The sequence below is a fragment of the Trachemys scripta genome, chromosome 6 (genome assembly GCF_013100865.1).
Source record: "Trachemys scripta elegans isolate TJP31775 chromosome 6, CAS_Tse_1.0, whole genome shotgun sequence".
In the NCBI taxonomy this organism is placed as follows: Eukaryota; Metazoa; Chordata; order Testudines; family Emydidae; genus Trachemys; species Trachemys scripta.
Window position 1 is genome coordinate 31105993 of NC_048303.1, and position 18958 is coordinate 31124950.

The 18958-nt window shown below is 40.7% G+C and overlaps 1 long non-coding RNA gene across 1 annotated transcript in view; it reads left to right on the forward strand.

The window, feature by feature from the left end:
* LOC117879405 overlaps positions 1 to 15492 on the forward strand; it is a 31233-nt gene extending 15741 nt beyond the window's left edge. The window contains exon 3 of the long non-coding RNA XR_004646258.1: positions 15380 to 15492. This is a non-coding gene — a long non-coding RNA (uncharacterized LOC117879405). The remainder of the gene's footprint in view (positions 1 to 15379) is intronic.
* Positions 15493 to 18958: the final 3466 nt, after the last annotated feature.

Below are 18958 nucleotides of genomic sequence, written 5' to 3' on the forward strand. Positions count from 1 at the left end.
TGCTTCCAAACCAAATGCACTGCTTCAGGTAGAACAGACAAACAGATTTATTCACTATAAAGATAGATTTTTAAGTGATGATAAGTCAAAGCACAACAAGTCAGATTTGGTCAAATGAAATAAAAGCAAAACGCATTCAAAGCTGATCTTAACACTTTCAATGCCCTTTCAAACAGATGCTTCTCACCACAGGCTGGCTGGTTGCTTTTCACCCAGGCTTTCCCCTTTGATCAACATTTCAGTCACTTGGCGTGGTGACTGTAGAAGTAGGCGGAAGAGAGAGAGAGAGAGAGAGAGAGAGAGCATGGCAAATGTCTCTCCCTTTTATCATGTCCTTTCTTCCCTCTTGGCTTTGCCCCCCACCCCCTTCAGAGTCAGGTGAGCATTACCTCATTGCAGTTCCAAACTGACCAAATGAAGGAGGTGACTTCCTGGAGGGCCTAACTGATCCTTTTGTTGTTTCCTAGGCCAGCATCCTTTGTTCCTGTTAGGCTGGGCTGGGTTTGTCCCATACATGCCCTGATGAGGTGTGAACTGCCTCTGTTCTTGGAGAGTTTTTGCATGGGCTTGCTTTAAGCCATGGGGATACATTTTCAGCCTCATAATTATATACATGAAATTATAACCTATAACCTTACTGTAACAATTACTATAACATCACTATAACAATTATGCTCAATGCATCATGAGCCTTCTGAAGACACCCAAAATGACAAACTTTGCATTGGATACCACACAATAATTTTACAAGGATGAACATGGGGGTGCTGGGTGTTCCCCTGAGGTACAGAGCGTCACACTGTCTCTGATGCATTATGATATGGGAAAATGAATACATTTAATAAAATTACTGTGGTTTGGGCTATTGGGTGGGAAAGAGTTTCTGGCATCCATCATAGTTTTTCCTTTCTATTTAATAAAAATATTTACTGGAATTTGTACTGGAGAAAAAGCATGCCAGGTTGGAAGAGAGATGGCTGAGCTAAATGCTACTGATTTAGGAAGATTTTTCTCCTCTTAATTTCATGAGGTTGAAGAACGTAGTGAAAAAAGGAGTGGAGAGAAAATATCCTTTGAAGAATACTCAGTGTTGTAACTTTATAGCAAGTCTGCTTTGAAACGTTCACCCTCTAAGAAGTACATCTGGTTTCTCTGTCGATCATTACACTGCCCTTGTGGCCTGATCCAACTCCATTAAAATCATTGGAAAAAATCCCATTGATTTCAGAGGGAAGTTCAAGCTGTTATAAATACAGTATGTTTCAAATTGGAAATAAGAAACAAATTTTTAACAGAAAGGGTGGTTAACCACTGAAACAAGCTACCAAGGGAAGAGGTGAATTCTCCATTTTTGGATTTATTCATATCAAGACTGGATGCCTTTTTGGAAAATCTGATTTTCCAGAACACGTTACTGGGCTCAGAACAGCAGTAACTGGCTGAAATTCGATGATCTGCGATATACTGAAAGTCAGGTTCAGATTAAAGGATCTCATGATCCCTCCTGTCCTTAAACTGTATTAGTAATACATAAATAGGCAAATAATATGAAAAAAGAAAGGTTTCAGAGTAGCAGCAGTGTTAGTCTGTATCCGCAAAAAGAACAGGAGTACTTGTGGCATCTTAGAGACTAACAAATTTATTAGAGCATAAGCTTTCATGGGCTACTGCCCACTTCTTATGCATCCAAAGAAGTGGGCAGTAGCCCACGAAAGCTTATGCTCTAATAAATTTGTTAGTCTCTAAGGTGCCACAAGTAATCCTGTTCTTCTTTATGAAAAAAGAAAATGGGCCATTGCCACATTTGTGTATGGCTCCACATTCAGCAAAGTCTGGGGTGCTTGCTTCTGAAATTTTGGGTTTGGATCTAGCTCTATTTAGAAAATGTCCTGTCCTAATTTTTTTGTTGATGAAAGTGAAAGAGACAAGCTAGAAGGAGCATATTTAGTCAAAACTTTGCAGATAATACCAGTGAGATCCTGCCATCTTAATGGCAGAAAAGTTTTCATTTAAACAACATATCTTTATTGGTAACTTGGGTTATCCATTCAACTGCAGGGTCAATGGGTATTATGTTAGGGGTATTTTTTTTTCCAAGAAGTCATTGCAGACATTTCCAGTACACCTGCTGCATCAATACAGAGTGAGTAACTGCAAGCAGCTCTTTGGGTTTGGCATATAGCCAAGATGATGTCATATGTGCCATATGAATAGATACTGACAGAATTTAGAAAATGCTTTAACAGTAGCAATAGCAGAATGACAAACCCTGGTTGATTGCACACAAATGCAGCTATATCATATGAGTTAGAGGTGTTTTTTAGCTTATTTTGTTGCTGATTACAGAAGCAAGCTTCTTCTATGTGAGTCATCTTTACTCTTTGTTCTGAAGTAATTTTCCATGTAAATACAAGCTATTCATGTAGAATTTAGTGGAAAGGATTAAATTATTCAAATCAGGACATTATCAAAAATTGTTTTCTACTGTAACTGAATGCATGAATTAATACTTTTAAATGTTCTACCTTTTCCATTTAAGACAATGGAGAAAGACAGAATTTTGCATTGTCCTTTTCCTTTGATTGGTACTTCTTTAAAAACAGCTAGCCCATTCCCAGAGTCAAACTGTGAACATGCCTTTCACATTTTCTCTAAATAAATAAATTACGAGACCCCCTTGGTTACCTTAGACCAGGCCTGCACAACTCGTAAAGCGGCGAGGGCCAAATTACTCCAAAGAAAACAGCTGAGGGCCGAAACCCCCCCGGCCCCGCCGAACCCCCCCCCCACAGCGCTGCCAACCCCTCCCCCAGCGCCACCCAGCCCCCCCGAAACACCCCCCTGCGCCGCCCGCCCCACAGAAACAAACCCTCCTTCCTCCTTCGCCCGCCCCACCAAAACAGTGGTATTGAACCTTTGTAATATGTTATAGCGGGCTCCTAAGGTAGTATAATTAAGGTAAAAGAAAAATGTCTTTTTGCTAGAAGTAGAATAAGATCTTCCCCCCCACTTTGTAATCAATTGCCCTGTTGAATGAATGATGTATGAATGAGGAAGGCATGGAAGGCAGGCACCTCCAGGCAGCTGCAACTCTTGGAGAGGGGATGGGAGCCAGACCAGATCCGTAGACCAGGTCAGCCACAAATTCACTGCTCGCCGGCTCACCTGCCCCCCTCACCACTACCCTCCCGCTCGCCTCCTTAGCCTCCCTCCCTCACCCACCGCTTGCCTACTCACCCCCCATGGGCTGCACAGTGAGCCCACACTGGCCGCATGCGGCCCCCGGGCCGCATGTTGTGCAGGCCTGCCTTAGACTCTTGTTCACTTAGGAATTGTTTCCTTCAGAGTCTCCCTTTGAAGGTCACAAGTCTGCTGGGCTGATGAGTCAATAAAGGAAGAGGAATGTTCACTAGAAAGCTTTAAGCCCGGAGGCTTTCAATGGGGTGAAGGAATGGGAGAGAATTCTCACATTTATTGATGGCGAGGAGAAGGAGATCAGCTTGAGGCACTGATATAATGCAAAAGGTGGATAGACTGGTAGTGTCTAAGGGCTTGCCTACACTGGCACTTTACAGTGCTGCAACTTTCTCACTTAGGGGTGTGAAAAAACAGACCCCTGAGCGCTGCAAGTTTCAGCGCTGTAAAGTGCCAGCACTGGGAGCTATTCCCCCTGTGGAGGTGGGTTTTTTTGGAGCTCTGGGAGAGCTCTCTCCCAGCGCTGTGCCGCAACTACACAAGCCATGTTAAAGCGCTGCCACACCAGCGCTTTAACGTTGCCAGTGAAGACGTGCCCTAAAAGCGTTTTGAAGGCAAAGAGTGCTACAGATTTCTTTCTGTGCTGGCTCCTCATTTAATACAGAGTAAACTTCAAGTTTTTGATAAGCCCTCCATGGAGCTACCTGAAAGACACTCTTTTCATAACCATGGCCACCCATATGGGTAAGTTCCACTGGAGCAATGAAACTATCCACCAATAGCAGAAGGCTCATGGCCACAAAAGACAGAACCTGCACCTTCATGTTTTGCTTGTCTGTAGGGAAGAACATAGAAATTAATTGTTTTGTTCTTACTTATGGAAGATGTGACCGGTGTGCCTGGGGCAGCCCGCACTGGAAATGCCACGGTCACAGTAGGCTGCACAACGGAGAGCAGATACTCCCAAGACTGGTGGGTAACATTGAAATTAAACTCCCCAACCAGTCACAAACTGTGCTTCTGACCTTCCACACTGGTTATCAAGAAGCAAAAAAGAAATCACACAGCCCTCTTTATTGCATGCCAGTTCTCTGGCTCCCCATCAGCACATAGGTCCAGTACAGTGAGAAGCTATTTGGAACCCTGCTCACTATAAACAAAATGTTTTTCTGACCCCAAAGGGTCAGCTATGTTAACAGGTAAGTATAGGTTTGGAGCTTACCCAAAATACCACACCGCCAGCCAATCCTTTAATGTCTAAAACTAACAGTTCATTATAAAGAAACAAGAAAAAACAAGAAGAGAGATGTTAAATGGTCAGACAACCACATACATACAAAGACTTCAAAGTCCATCAGATTCCTAGCATTACTAGTGAATTTGCTGGCTTCAAAGTCTCACATCCACAGCTTGGGATGGGTCATTCAGTCCTTTGTTCAGAGCTTAGTTTGTAGAAAGGATACTCCAGAGGTGAGCAGCAGGACTGAAGACCAAATGGAGAAGATGCAGCTGCCTTTTATATTATTTTGCCATGCGGCTTGTGCTTCCTTTGTTCCAAACACAAGCTTCCCAGCACATGGCTTGGAAGCCTTAGAGTTCTGTCCAGAGGCATGCCCCTGCATACCTTGCTGAGTCATAAGGTGTATCCCTTGCTTTCTCTCAATGGCTCAATTGTATAGCTGATGGTCCTTAATGGGCCGTCAACCAGGCTAGACAGTGCTGATGCCAAACTGTCTGGGGATGTCACCTAGAAGCATAGCACAAGTTTTGAAATACATACATATCTATAACCCATAATGCAAAGGGGACACAAACATATAAACAAGATCATATTTGGCAAATTATAACATTTTTGCAGATACTTTACATGACATATCTGGCATAGCTCATTGCAATTTTAAAATATTGGTATTCATAATATCCTAAAGTGTCCCCCAGATTCCATACAGTGTCACAGAAAGTACTCAGATACTGTGGTGATGGGCACCACCATGAGAACCTTATAGACAGAAGTCCACCAGTGGCAAAGGAAGTGCATGAATGTAGTTGGCCGAATACAAGCATTATATAAGATTTTAATTTCAAATTTTATACTGTTTAAAAAAAAAAAAAACCACCACATTGTCAGGAATGGTTTTGGGGAAAATGTATACACCATATACTTTCGCTCTGCAGAAGATTGTGTAGTTGGATAGTAAGGGGCAGCAATTCTTATTATTTATATTACCGGTAATAGTGAAAAGCTTGTGATCACTATTTCTCTACTAATTTCAATACATTTTGCTTAAATCAATTTTTGTCTGACTTTCATTTTAACGTTCCTGGACTCTTCAGACCACTTCTCCCTCCTTTTCCCTATACAGAGTCAATATACCCTTTCAACCAGGGGCGGCTCTATGTATTTTGCCGCCCCAAACACGGCAGTCAGGCCTCCTTCAGCGGCATGCCTGCGGGAGGTCCACTGGTAACGCGGATTCAGTGGCATGCCTGCGAGAGGTCCGCTGGTAATGCAGATTCAGCGGCATGCCTGCGAGAGGTCCGCTGGTAATGCAGATTCAGCGGCATGCCTGTGGGAGGTCCGCCTGTCCCGCGCCTTTGGCGTACCCACTGCCGAATTGCTGCCAAAACTGTGGGACCGGCAAACCTCCTGCAGGCATGCCACCAAAGGCAGCCTGACTGCCACCCTCACGATGACAGGCAGGCCGCCCCCCGTGGCTTGCCGCCTGGAGTCGCCCCTGCTTTCAGCAGCTGTTGGTAGCCTCTGCCTGTTTTCAATCTCATGTCCTATTATTACAAAAACAAAACTGGAAGCTTCTTCAACACTGCCTCCAATAAAGAATGAGGACAGTGTGGCCAGTGGGACACCAAGTACTGTTAAAAAGACAGAGACACACAGGGCAGTTTTAAATGGTTTCTTCCCCCCCTCACCTCCCCAAGAGGGGTTCTGCCTCTCCATGCCCCAGACCAGCTGCTGCAATGTGTCTGGCTGCTGTGCATTTTCACCCTTTAGAAGGCTGCACATATTTTTCATTTATTTTTTTCTGTCCCTCATCTTGTTGCTGTCTCACCCTATTTGTGTGTCACTTTCCTTTTACTCCCTGTTCAATGTTGCAATTTATTCTTTCACTGGATTTTTTCCGCTCTGCTCCCTTTCTTTTCTTTCTTATTTGACCTAATCATCTTTGAAGTCAAGTCAAACATACAAATCCATGATGTTCAAGTGGGTTTAGAATAGGCAGAACATGAAGTATGTGTAAGAAAATCTGCCATCTTCTAAGCAAGGTAGTTAAAGTCACGCAGACAAGATCTGGTGTAACCCATTGTCAAGAAATTGCACACTATCACAAACAACAACAGGCAGGGTTCCCTTGTACTCTTCAGCAAGTCGCAGACAGATTATGTCTGCCTCCTGCATGAGTTCATTAGAACGCATGCACTTACTGCCCCTCAAGGCCAAGGGTAGGGTTTATCTACATGGAAAGTAGTTTAACGGAAATTGTGATTTTAAACTCGTGGATGCTCCTAATTGGTTTAACTCAGGCTAATTTTGAATTAGTTTAAATCAATTCCTATTGATTTAAGCTAAACAGCAGTTAACCACTCTAAAACAGAGAAAAGAGTGTCCACACAGGAGTTTGCACCAGTTTATCTAAGTCACTCTAACTATACCTTGCAAGTTTGTGCAGAGACAAGGCCAGACTGAGTGAAGTTATGTATGGTAATGGCTTCCATACAAGGAGTTCACAGCTAAGAATACAAATATTTGAAAATTCCTAGAGAAACTAAGTAGTATCCAAGGAGTTCCTAGATTGTAAATGTTACACATGTGTGCACAGGCAAAACATTCTGGAACTGTTGCATACTGCCGAGACATATACTGTGCTATCCAGATAAAATAACAGGCCTATGATGTTTTTTGTTTGTTAAATATTGTAATTTGACACAAGACCCCTCTCTCTTGCACCAGTTTAAGGCCATGATTCAGCAAAATACTTCTACGCTCACTTAACTTTAAGTACGAGTAACCCTCCCAATAGGAATTCAGCAAAGCACTTAAGCAAATGCTTAACTTTATTCATGTACTTAAGTATCATTGACTCCAATGGGACTTAAGCATATTGCTTAACTTTAAACACATACTTAAGCACTTTGCTGAATAGAGATAGGATCACTCACTTGCTGAAAATTAAGTAAGTGCTTTGTTGAATCAGGGCTTAACTCAGGAGTAACTCTACTGAAGTCAATGGAGTTATAAAAGTGTTCAGATAGGTGGAAGAGTGAGAGAATCAGGTCTGTTATTTCTGTGTAACTGTTCTCATTAAAAAGGGTATTTAAATCTGTAAGTGTTAGCAAAAGTTTTGAGAGAAAGTTGGGTGAGGTAATATCTTTTATTGTACCAACTTCTGTTGGTGAGAGAAACAAGCTTTCAAGTTACACAGAACTCTTCTTCACGTTTAGAAAAGGTAATCAGAGTGTCACAGCTGAATATAAGATGGGACAGATTGTTAAGGCCTTGGCTACACTGGCGCTGTACAGCGCTGCAACTTGCTGCGCTCAGGGGTGTGAAAACACACACCCCCCCCCCGAGCGCAGCGAGTGCAGCGCTGTAAAGCGCCAGTGTAATCAGCACCTGCAGCGCTGCACGCTCGCTCGCAGTGCTGCAAGCTATTCCCCTCGGAGAGGTGGAGTACTTGCAGCGCTGCGAGAGAGCTCTCGCAGCACTGGCGGCGCGACTACACTCACGCTTCACAGTGCTGCCACGGCAGCGCAGTGAATTCTCAAGTGTAGCCAAGGCCGTAGTCTAAGCTGCAAGAGAACCAGTTAAGATGAAGTGGTCAATTGACAATGCTGCAGTTGTAGAGCAAAGGAAGGTTAGTGGGTTACAGATTGTTATAATGAGTCATAAATCCAGTGTCTTGATGAAGTGATGAGTTTTAATGTCTAGCAGAGTTATGAATTTAAGCTTCCAGACTCATCATTTGAAGGTATGCAGGTTTCCTTTGAGGATGGTCAGATGTGGAGTTATCTCTTTGTGAACGAATGTTCATCCATAGGTGATAGGGTGTTTCTGTCTCTATTTTTTTGCACATGTTCCTTCAAGAATGTAGTGATTGTCTAGTTTCACACACATAATTGTTGTGGGGGTATTTGATTCATTGGATGAGGTATACTACATGTTGTGGTCGGCATGCATAGGACCCATGGATCTTGAAAGGCTGTATTGTGGGGGGTATTGATCATCATAGCCATGGAGATATGGCTGCAAGTTTTGCATCTGTTGTTATGAGTCTGGTGCTGCTTTGAGTTGGTGTGTCCTGCTCTGTGGAGAGCTAGCTTCTAATGATGTGGTTGCCAAGATTGATTGGGTTGACTGGAGGCTAGAAGGGTTGGAGAAAGCTATCTTTCAGGATGTGGTTCTCATCAAGTAAGGGTTGTAATTGTTTAATGCTGTATGGGTTCCAGTGTGGGGTGACAACTAGGGGTGTGCGATCAGTGGATAGTATTTTCCAGTTTTGGTACTTTTAAAAAGCAATTTCAACATTGTTTGTTCACTACACAAGTGAAACTGGTACAAAAGACCATCTTTAAGCAATATCCTTTCAAGAGATTGCACCAAAATAGCCCCAGTTATATTGGTTCTGTCTCCTTTTTCACACCAGTTTAAAACTGGTGTAAATGATGGCTTCAGTGGTTCTGCTCGTGATTTTCACTGGTGTAAGTGAGAGACGATCAGTCCCTTTATGTACAATAGTGCTCGATCTTTAGATGCAACTATTTTGTTGATCTCTTGAGTGAGACAGATTTCACTGTTTATTCCATATCTTCCTCTCTTTTATATAAACAAACTAAACTCCCTTGAAGTTCACTTATCAATAGAGAATTGTGTTGAAGCCACAACAATCTTTTGTACCATGCAGTTGTTTGCTTTCTTCCAGGAATCTTTGAATGCTGCCTGTTGTTTATTAATAATGTCTTACTACAGGCTTGCTGAGACAGTTCCGGGACCCTTCCCCACAGCATTGCTGTGGTTATTTCACAAGCACTTAAATCCCAGAATAACGTTTTTTTAGCAAAAATGAGAATATGCTGTTAAAAACCACAATCTCTGCACTGCTGGGGGAGTAATCCAGGGCAAGCAGAAAACGCTGGCAAGCCTGAAATAATAAACAAAATAATAAAATTCTTACTAAGTACATTTTAGGCATATAAATTATTTTAAAGTCCAGATTGCCAAACTGGTAGACGGTGAGGAGAGACGGACCAGAAACATGCAAGGATATCAGAGGAGGTCAACAAATACAAGAGAGGGGACCTGAGATTCAATCATAATGAATTATTTGAGGTTATTATTCAAACGCATTTGAACTAGAGTTAGTCAAAATTTTGCAAACTAAAAGTTTTTAAATTGAAAAGTGGACTTTTTCCCTAAACTATTTGTTTTTACAAAAATTTATCAATGTTGTCAACAAATTGTCTTTTTTTGCAAAAAAAAAAAAAAATTCATTGCTTTCTGAAAATATATATTTTTAAAAATGTTATTGAAATCATTATCAAAAATTTATTGAGGTGGTTATTGGAAGTTTTCATTTACTAAAACACCTATTTTGGGCAAACAAAATATTTTATCATCACTTTGATAACTTAAAAAAAAAAAAAAAAAAAGGATCCCTCTCTAATATTACATCCTCAACCCTCCCCCCAACTTTGACATTAACATTTTTCATTTAAATAGGTTTTTATGTGTGTGTTAGTTGGTATTAATAACCCATAGTGTCTATAGAGCACTTCTCAAACATTAACTCAGTAACTCTCATGCAACTTTCCTGTAAAAGAGGTACATACTATCCCCATTTGATTGCTAGGGAAACTGAGGAAGTGAGATTAAATGATAGATCCTGGACCAGAGAGGGAGTTGGTGTTAGAGATGGGATTAGTATTCAAGAATATTAGGCTGTTAGGGCTGGCTTGTGTTCAGTTTCCCTTGTCTCAAACGAAGAGGACAGAAGAGAGAGATTGAAGGTAGAGATCTTGGAACATGTTTTGATTAAATTAAGCTGACTTTAAGAAAATTTTGCTTACATAAAGGACTGCAAGATGAGGTTCTAATAGTAAAATAATCCACACTAAATATTGGCAAATAGTCTTGTTTCACCATTTGCCCGTTTTTAAATTCCAGAAACATTACCACATAATTCAGAAGTGCCATGAATCAGTAGTAAAAACACTGCTTGCCCTGGACTGTTGGAAATCTTTGTTTGCATACTTAGGATAGGAGGTCATTAATGTGAAAGCCACACCCTCTCTCCCAGGCCATGTTGACTAATTCTAAGAGGCTAGAGGAAAGAAGAGAGTTCAAGCCTCCATACTTTCAGCTTTATACTCCTTTGAGAAAACCAGTGATTACTACTATATGGATGGAGTCTTCTGAAGATTCTGTTCTGTATATATCTAACGTGTGGTCCCTGAGGCAGTGTAGTCCTTAGGACTAGGGTCTAATCTTCATTCTGTCATTAATTCAGCAGGTGACTTTAACCAAATCAGTTAAGCCCTCTGTGCCTCAGTTTCCCCATCTTTAAAGTGGGCATAATGATACCCCCATTGTGAAGTGCTTTGACATAATCAGTATTATTGTTAATTGAATTCCAGGAATGTCATTAGATAAAATGCTGATGGGAAATGAGCAATATTGTGTATGTGATAAATATCACTTTGTCTGTTGCACGTTTGTTTTATTAGCAGATTTAGTTATTGATAGTCACATAATTTGTGAAAAGAATGAGTCTTCCTTTTCCCCCTCTTTCAGTCCTCCCATAGAAAGAACAGTGATTTGTCCTGCATCACTTTTTCCTTCATAATTCATAGTAATGGATTACAACTGAATTCTATTATGTATTCCACAGGGAAATTACGGGATTGTTTCTACAGCAGTAATGGAACAGCAAATCACATTTAATGAAAGAAAAGCATGATGCTAACATTAATTTAAATATGTGATGTATTCTTGCAAAGAACTGAATGGATGCTAAGGGGCAGATTCTGATCTTATATGCAGTTGAATAAATCTAGAGTAACTGAATTGGCCCTCTATGTTCCTGAAACGTAAGTTTCCAAATTCTCTGGACTCATAACTTCATTTATTTACTTCAATCAGAAGTGAACTAGACCCAGGAATTGCAATATCAGATCACATGAAGGAGCCGGAGACTGATCTGAATTACAAGGCCAGACCGTTGGCTGGTGTAAATAGATTAAACTCCATTGTAGCCAATTGTTTTTGGAGAGAGTTTCCATTTTGGAAGATGCAGAGCTCAGCACATGAAAGGAGACTGCATAATAATTTTTCAACAAATTACTGTCTAGTCATCTGGCAGTATGCCTAGTAGTGCAAAGTTAAGACCTATACGAGAGTGTTCATTGTTGTCTAGTACAACCAGGGCCCCCACAGTCTTTTCAGTCTGCTGGATTTGAACTCTATGGCAAGCCCTGCTGATCTCTGTGGCATACATGCACTGAATGCTGAGGCAAACTGGACATTTCATGACACATTGAATTGTAGAAAGAACATTCAATACAGCAGATTATACTAAATTGAATGTCACAGTATCATTTCTCTTACCCATTGTAATATTTTAATCAATATTTAATCAAAACCCTGATTTGATGTTTTTTCCATTAACTTCATGGTTAATGAAGTTCATGGTATGGTAGAATATCCAGATTGCCACATGAGAGCGGGCCTCTCAAGAAGGCTGCCCCAGGCTATTAAGACCTGATATCTGCCATGGACAAGTAACGAGCTATGTAGCAATCAGTGGAGGTGCTGATACTAGATCCCCTTGGTGTAAGAGGGCAGGGATAGAGAGCATGGTGTAAAGTATGGGGGATTCTGGACTGCCTTTCCACCCTAAGGGCTCAATCCTGCTTCCTTTCAAGTGAATGGAAAAACTCCCATTGACATGACTGGTGCAGGATTAAGCCCCAGGTCTGGCATAGGCCAGATTTGCTGATTTTCAGGGTACGCCACAGGGCCCATTTGTTTTGCCTGATCTTTGAGGAGCGCTAGAGGAGACAGAAGTACTGGCCAATGTGAAGGATTATCATCATTTGTATTTAAAGCTGCTGGTTGGTAGAAGGAACATTATTATTTCATTTTGTCATTTGAAATAATTGGCAGTGTGCTCAGGGCCTGCTCTCAGCGTTTTTGCTGCTCCAAGCGGTGAAGCGGAAAAAAAATAAATAAATAAAGCCGCGACCGGCAGCACTTCAGCTGCAGCTCTACTGCGCTACTTCATTCTTCAGTGACAATTCGGCGGCGGGTCCTTCACTCTGAGAGGGTCTGAAGGACCCACCACCACCCACCGGACGTGCCGCCCCTTTCCATTGGCCGCCCCAGGCACCTGCTTTCTTTGCTGGTGCCTGGAGCCGGCCCTGAGTGTGCTTAGAGCTGCGGGGGCCCCTTTTTGTTCTAAATTGAAAGAAAACACCATAAAATAAATAGCCATCAAGTTTAGGGGGTCCACTCAGTGTCACTCCCTTCCATCCTTTCCTACTTCATTGCTATAGTTTTGATCAGTGACAGACACCAGCTTTTCAATGATGTCTGTGTATTGACCATACAACTCTAAACTGGAGCGAGCAGCTTCCAACTTTTTTCTTTTCTTGGGGGTCTGGCTACACAGAGCAAAAATACTTGGCATTTGCCACCACATTTCACTGGGATTCAGATTCAATGCCCTGTGAAATTAATATAAAAATACCACTGCAAAAATCTTACACTTTGTGAAAAGGATTCTACAAGGACAGAGTATTGGATAACAAGTTACAGTAAACTTATGCTGGTAATGTTTAGTTTACTCCTTGCTCCTGGATGAACTTTACAGCTGCTGTGTATTTTGGAGCATTAATAAAACATATGGTATAAAAAGAGAGACTTGTGGAATGTCATTTGATTTATTGTATTTCGCTGTATAAATTTTATGTCTCTAATAGAAAGCTGCCTGTTATTGGGGGGAAAAAAATCTGTGCTCTAAGATTTTCTCTGATATTTAATGCCATGGCATTCTTGACTATGCTTCTTTCCACTAACAGCTCTTTACATTTTAATCCAACATTGTAGGAATGAGTGGAACAAATGGCTGGGTTAGTTTTAATTTATGAGAACTGTTATGAGTATCAAAGCAACACATGAGCCTTACAGAAAACTTGATTTCAAATAGAATACATTTCAGGCTTTCAGATTTGTGATCTTTTCCTTAAATGGCCTCTAAGAACACAACTTCAAATATGGATGCTCTAGCTTGGGCTTCAATTATCAAATAAACATCCCTGTTGTTTATGAAGAAGTATAGGCCTATTACTTAAAAAAAATGACAAGATGAGAAAGACAACGCCGTAAAATGATTGTGGAAGTTGGTATAGTTGTCAGAAGTATCCTATATGGTAAACAGTGGGTGGAGGGGAAGCGGTTTAATTGTTATCCCTGCTCCCTGAAGATTTGAATTTGCCAAGGCTGATATCACACCCTGGACAAATCTGTAGGGCTTGGTTTTACAGTTTTTAGTCAAGTAAAACGCTCACTGAAATCAAGTATTAAGCATTGCAGCATCAGACCCCAAGAAACAAAAATAAATATTTTCCCTTACTGTCTAGGTGTGTGTGTGTTTCACATTTAAGATGCCTCATTTGGGACCCTTTTTGTTTTTCACAAATTTCCAGGGGAGATTCCATTCAAACACACTTTAAGCTGTTTAATTCAGGGGGAAGTGTCATGCATAACTTACAGATGATACATATTTCCCTTATTGGTTTCCTGCAGTTTCTTTAATGAATAATTCATCATACAGAGCACTCAGTCCACAGTATGTTGACCATAGAAGTAAAAAAAAAAAAAAAAACCAGCATATGAGAATATTTTTGACAAACTTAGTCCCTACTTCAGCAAAGCATTTAAACGTATGCTAAAGTGCATCCCTATTCAGCAAAGCACTTAAGCATGTGCCGAACAAGAAGTATTTGCTGAGTAGGGATGGACTGCTGAATTAAAGCCTGCATGTTTAATTCTTTGCCCTTCTTTGAAAAAGCAGCAGTGTTATGGAGCTCAAGTGTCGTGTCTGGCCAGTATTGAACAGGTGCTTATCATCACTTTCCTATTCTCTGGCTTTTAAGCCAAATTCTTAGAATAACACCAGTCTATTATACATCACAGCATGTCACCCCTGGAAGCTGTCCAACATCAACTTACCATTAAGCAGAACAAAGGCAGGAAGAAGGGAACACGGGTGCCAAAATTCTAAAGCTTGCCAAAACATGCACTTGTGGGTGTGTTGCTGAGAGAAAAGGGAGTGTTGCAGACACCATGGAAAGTGGACCTCTATCCAGTTTATGGAAGATTACTTAGAACAGATATTAGAACCAGGAACCTTTTAAAAAATGTAAATAATTACATTAAATTTTATTCAGTTGTTTTGGTAGTAGTGTTTCTAGTCTGCATTTGTGTTATGACTGTATTATTTTCTCTTTGCCTGTCCAGTAAGTAGATAGAATCTGTTTTATTGCTTTTGCTGATTAGAAAAAGCAAAGCAGACTTTCATTAAAGTTATGAGTTATTCACTAGAGTTGATTGAAAGTGTTTTGATGAAAAGTGGGGTTTCATCTAATAAGGAAGTTTTCATTAAAAATCATTTGGCAAAGTGTTTCTTTCTTAAACAAAAAACTTTCAACATTTCAGTGATTGGAAATATTTCATTTTGAAGTTGTGGGCAAGTGTCTACTTTCTGTCCTTCCTTCCCACTTCTGCTCTATCTTCTTTCACTAGAAAAGTGGGGAAAGCATTTTTTTTAAAATAGAAATGCCTCTGTTACTTACTTTTTAACATTTCTATTTTTAAATTAGAGAAACACAAATTAATGCTTTGCCTTCCCTCCTCCCCCATGGGAAAAAAATAAGAGAGAGAGAGAAAGCTTGTTTTTTTCCCCCACTTAGTTCTCTGGTCATTTTTTCTTCTCCAATGGGGGAAAACAGTGGAAAGTTTTTAAAAATAAGAATGTGGGATTTTTCTCATCAATACAAAAGTAAAATTTTCAAACACAAACATTTTTTAAAAAACTTCTAAAGTTTTCCATCAAAAATTTAAAATGTTTACAAATTTTCAAATAATATATCTTTGTTTTAATGTTTTCCACAGGAAAACCAACATGAAAACTGTTTTGACCACACCTAGTATTCACACATTCCATAATGAAAAACAGAAAGCATGCATAGCTACCATAAAACTTTGAAAAGAAAAAGAGATCAGTCCAATGATATTACATTTGGGTCACACCAAAGTCTCCGGCTGGATTCTGGGTTCCTAGTATGCATCCGAAGAAGTGGGCTGTAGTCCACGAAAGCTTATGCTCTAATAAATTTGTTAGTCTCTAAGGTGCCACAAGTACTCCTGTTCTTTTTGCGGATACAGACTAACACGGCTGCTACTCTGAAACCTGGGTTCCTAGTGTCATCTCCTGGCTGAGGCCTTGACTGGACTACAAATTTAGCTCAGATTTAGCTAACAAGCTGACAAAACCTGACCTACAAGACAAACCCCAAGAGTATGTCCCATTGTCTCTTTCCAGTGACTTTTCTGGACATTGTTAGTATCTTGTTGCTTATTATCAAATGGCAGAGACACTACTTTAGTTCAAGTGATAGATACTTGTTCCTAATCTAAATCCTACTTGGTGACCATGGTGTTCATATGCATGCAACTATGGATCATTACATTAGCAGCCTCAGATGAATAAAAATTGTCAGGCAGAGACTCTGTGACGCTACATCTCATATTCGTCATAGAAATATTGTTATGAATATGGCAGAACAGATATTTTATACAAGATGGGTCATATAAGGCATCATTGGAAAGGTTATGATTTGCTGAATGTGATTATCCTATTTGTATAAATGTATCATTTCTGTATCTGAAGTTAGGAATATTGACTATGTAACAATTACAACTGTGTGTGTATTTGGTGGAATGCCCACCAGACATAGGCAATCAGTTTGAATGAGCCCTTTAAGAAGGACAATAGAACTTTGAATATACTAAACTCCCATCTTCCTGAGGAGCTTCCTGGGATGCTGCTTTGACACTGCAGGGTCATCTGATGATGTCACCTGATATGGAGTACCACCTTGGACACTGCTGGTATTTTTCCACTGGAAACAAAGAATTCCTTATGCAACTTCTATTTAAGGCTGGGAGTAAATCAATCAGGGCTCTTCTCCATTGCCTCCCTGCCCAAAAAGGAAAAATGCTGAAAGCACCTGAAGAGACAAAGGAACTAAGCTGGGGAAAGGCAAGGGCTGAGTCCAGGCTGAGACTAGCCTGTAAAGAGAAATAACTGGAACTCTAAGCTGCAGAAACTCTGCAACCTGCCTAAAACAACATTTAGGGTGAGAAATTACATTTTGTAACCTGTATCTTTAGTGAATTAAGCTTAAGTTGCATGTTTTGTTTTATTTGCTCAGTAATCTGCTTTGCTTTGTTTGCTATCCCTTATAATTACTTAAAATTTACCTTTTGTAGTTAATAAACTTATTTCTGGTTTATTTCAAAACCCAATTTGTGCAATTCATATCTGGGGGAACAAAAAGCTGTGCATATCTCCCTCCACATTCAGGGAGGGGGTGATCTTTATGAGCTTACGCTGTACAGATCTTTCTATACAGCACAAGACAATATAATTTTGGGTGTACACCCCGAAGGAGGTGTGGAAGCGAGTGCTGGGTAAAGTCCCGAACTGAATTGTCTCACACAGAGCTGATTTCAGTCTGTGTCTTCAGCTGGGTGTGGCTTCATCTGTGTGTAGTAGAGAAGGCTCAAGGGCCTGGCTCAGCAAGGACAGGGGGAGGAAGCCCAGGCTGGTGGAACGGGCGGGCTCAGTGGAACCCCAGCACATCAGGTGGCACCCCCGGATGGGGGGGGTCCAACCCATCACCGACTCACTATGTGTTTGTACAGTACCTAGCACAGTAAGGCTGGGGCCATTAGGCACTACCCCATATACACTAATAACAATGACAAAGTTTGAAATAAAACTATATAATTATAGAAACCTAGGACTGGAAGGCACCTCAAGAGATCCTCTAGTCCAACCCCCTGCACTGAGACAGGAGCATGTATACCAAGACCATCCCTGACAGGTGTTTGTCCAATCTGTTCTTAAAAACATCCAGTGAGATGGACTCCATAATCTTCCTTGCAAGCCTATTCCAGGGGTTAACTGTCCTTATTGTTAGAAAGATTTTCCTAATATCTAACCTAAATCTCCTTTACAGCAGTTGAAGCTCTGTCTGCACTAGCACTTTTGTTGGTCAACCTTTTGTTGGTCAAAAGGTTCTTTTTCACACCCCAGCCAACGTAAATTTAACCAACAAAAGCGCTGGTGTGGACAGCGCTATGTCAGTGGGAGACGTTCTCCCACCAACATAGCTACCACTGCTCTTTGGGGGTGGTTTAATTATGCCACCAGCACAGCTCTCTCCCATCCGCATAGAGCAGCTACACGGCAGACCTTACAGAGGTGCAGCTGCAGCGGTATAGGTATGCCACTGGAAGGTATGTAGTGTAGACATAGCTTAAGCCCTTTACTTCTTGCCCTACCTTCATTAGACACGGAGAACAATTGATCACGGTCTTCTTCATAAACAGCCCTTAACATATTTTAAAACTGTTATCAGGTCTTCTTTTCTCAAGACAATCTGCCCAGGTTTTTTTCAACCTTTCTACATAGGTCAGGTTTTCTAAACCTTTTATCATTTTTGCTGCTCTCCTCAGGACCCTCTCCAATTTGCCCACATCTTTCCTAAAGTGTGGTGCCCAAATTGGCTACAGTACTCCAGCTGAGGGCTCACCAGTGCTGAGTGGGATAGTTACCTTCCATGTCTTACACATGATGCTCCCAGAATATTGGCCTTTTTTTGCAAATGCATCACATTGTTGACTCATATTAATTTGTGATCCACTCTAACCCCACAGATCTTTTTCAACAGTACTACTGCCTCACCAGTTATTCCCCATTTTGTTGTTGTGCATATGATTTTTCCTTCCTAAGTGTAGTGCTTTGCACTTGTCTTTACTGAAGTTCATTACTAGACAACTACTATTTGACTATGATCTTTCAACCAGTTTTGCACACATCTTATGAACATTTTATCTATACCACATTTCTCCAGTTTCCTTCGAGAATGTCATATGGGGCTGTGCCTAAAGACTTACTAAAATCAAGATATCATGTCTACAGTTTCCTCTCCCCCATCCACTAGGCCAGTAACTCTATCAAAGAAGGTAATTAGGTTGGTTTGGCATGATTTGCTCTTGTAATCTTATTATCCTTTAGGTACTTATAAATTGATTGTTTAATATTTCTTCCAGTATCTTTCCAAGTATCAAAGTTAGGCTGACTGGTCTATAATTCCCCATGTCCTCTTTGTTCCCCCTTTTTAAAGGCCGATACTATGTTTTCCCTTCTTGAGGCCTCTGGGACCTCACTCATCCTCCAAGAGTTCTCAAAGATAACTGCTAATGGTTCCAAGATTGCTTCAGCTAGTTCTTTAAGTAGCCTTATGGTGAATTTCATTCGGCCCTGCTGACTTGAATGCAGCTAATTTGTCAAAATATTCTTTAACCTGCTCTTTCCTTATTTTAGCTTGTGTTCCTTCCTCCCTTACTATTAATATTAATCGTGTTAAATATCTGGTCATAGTTTACCTTTTTAATGACAAC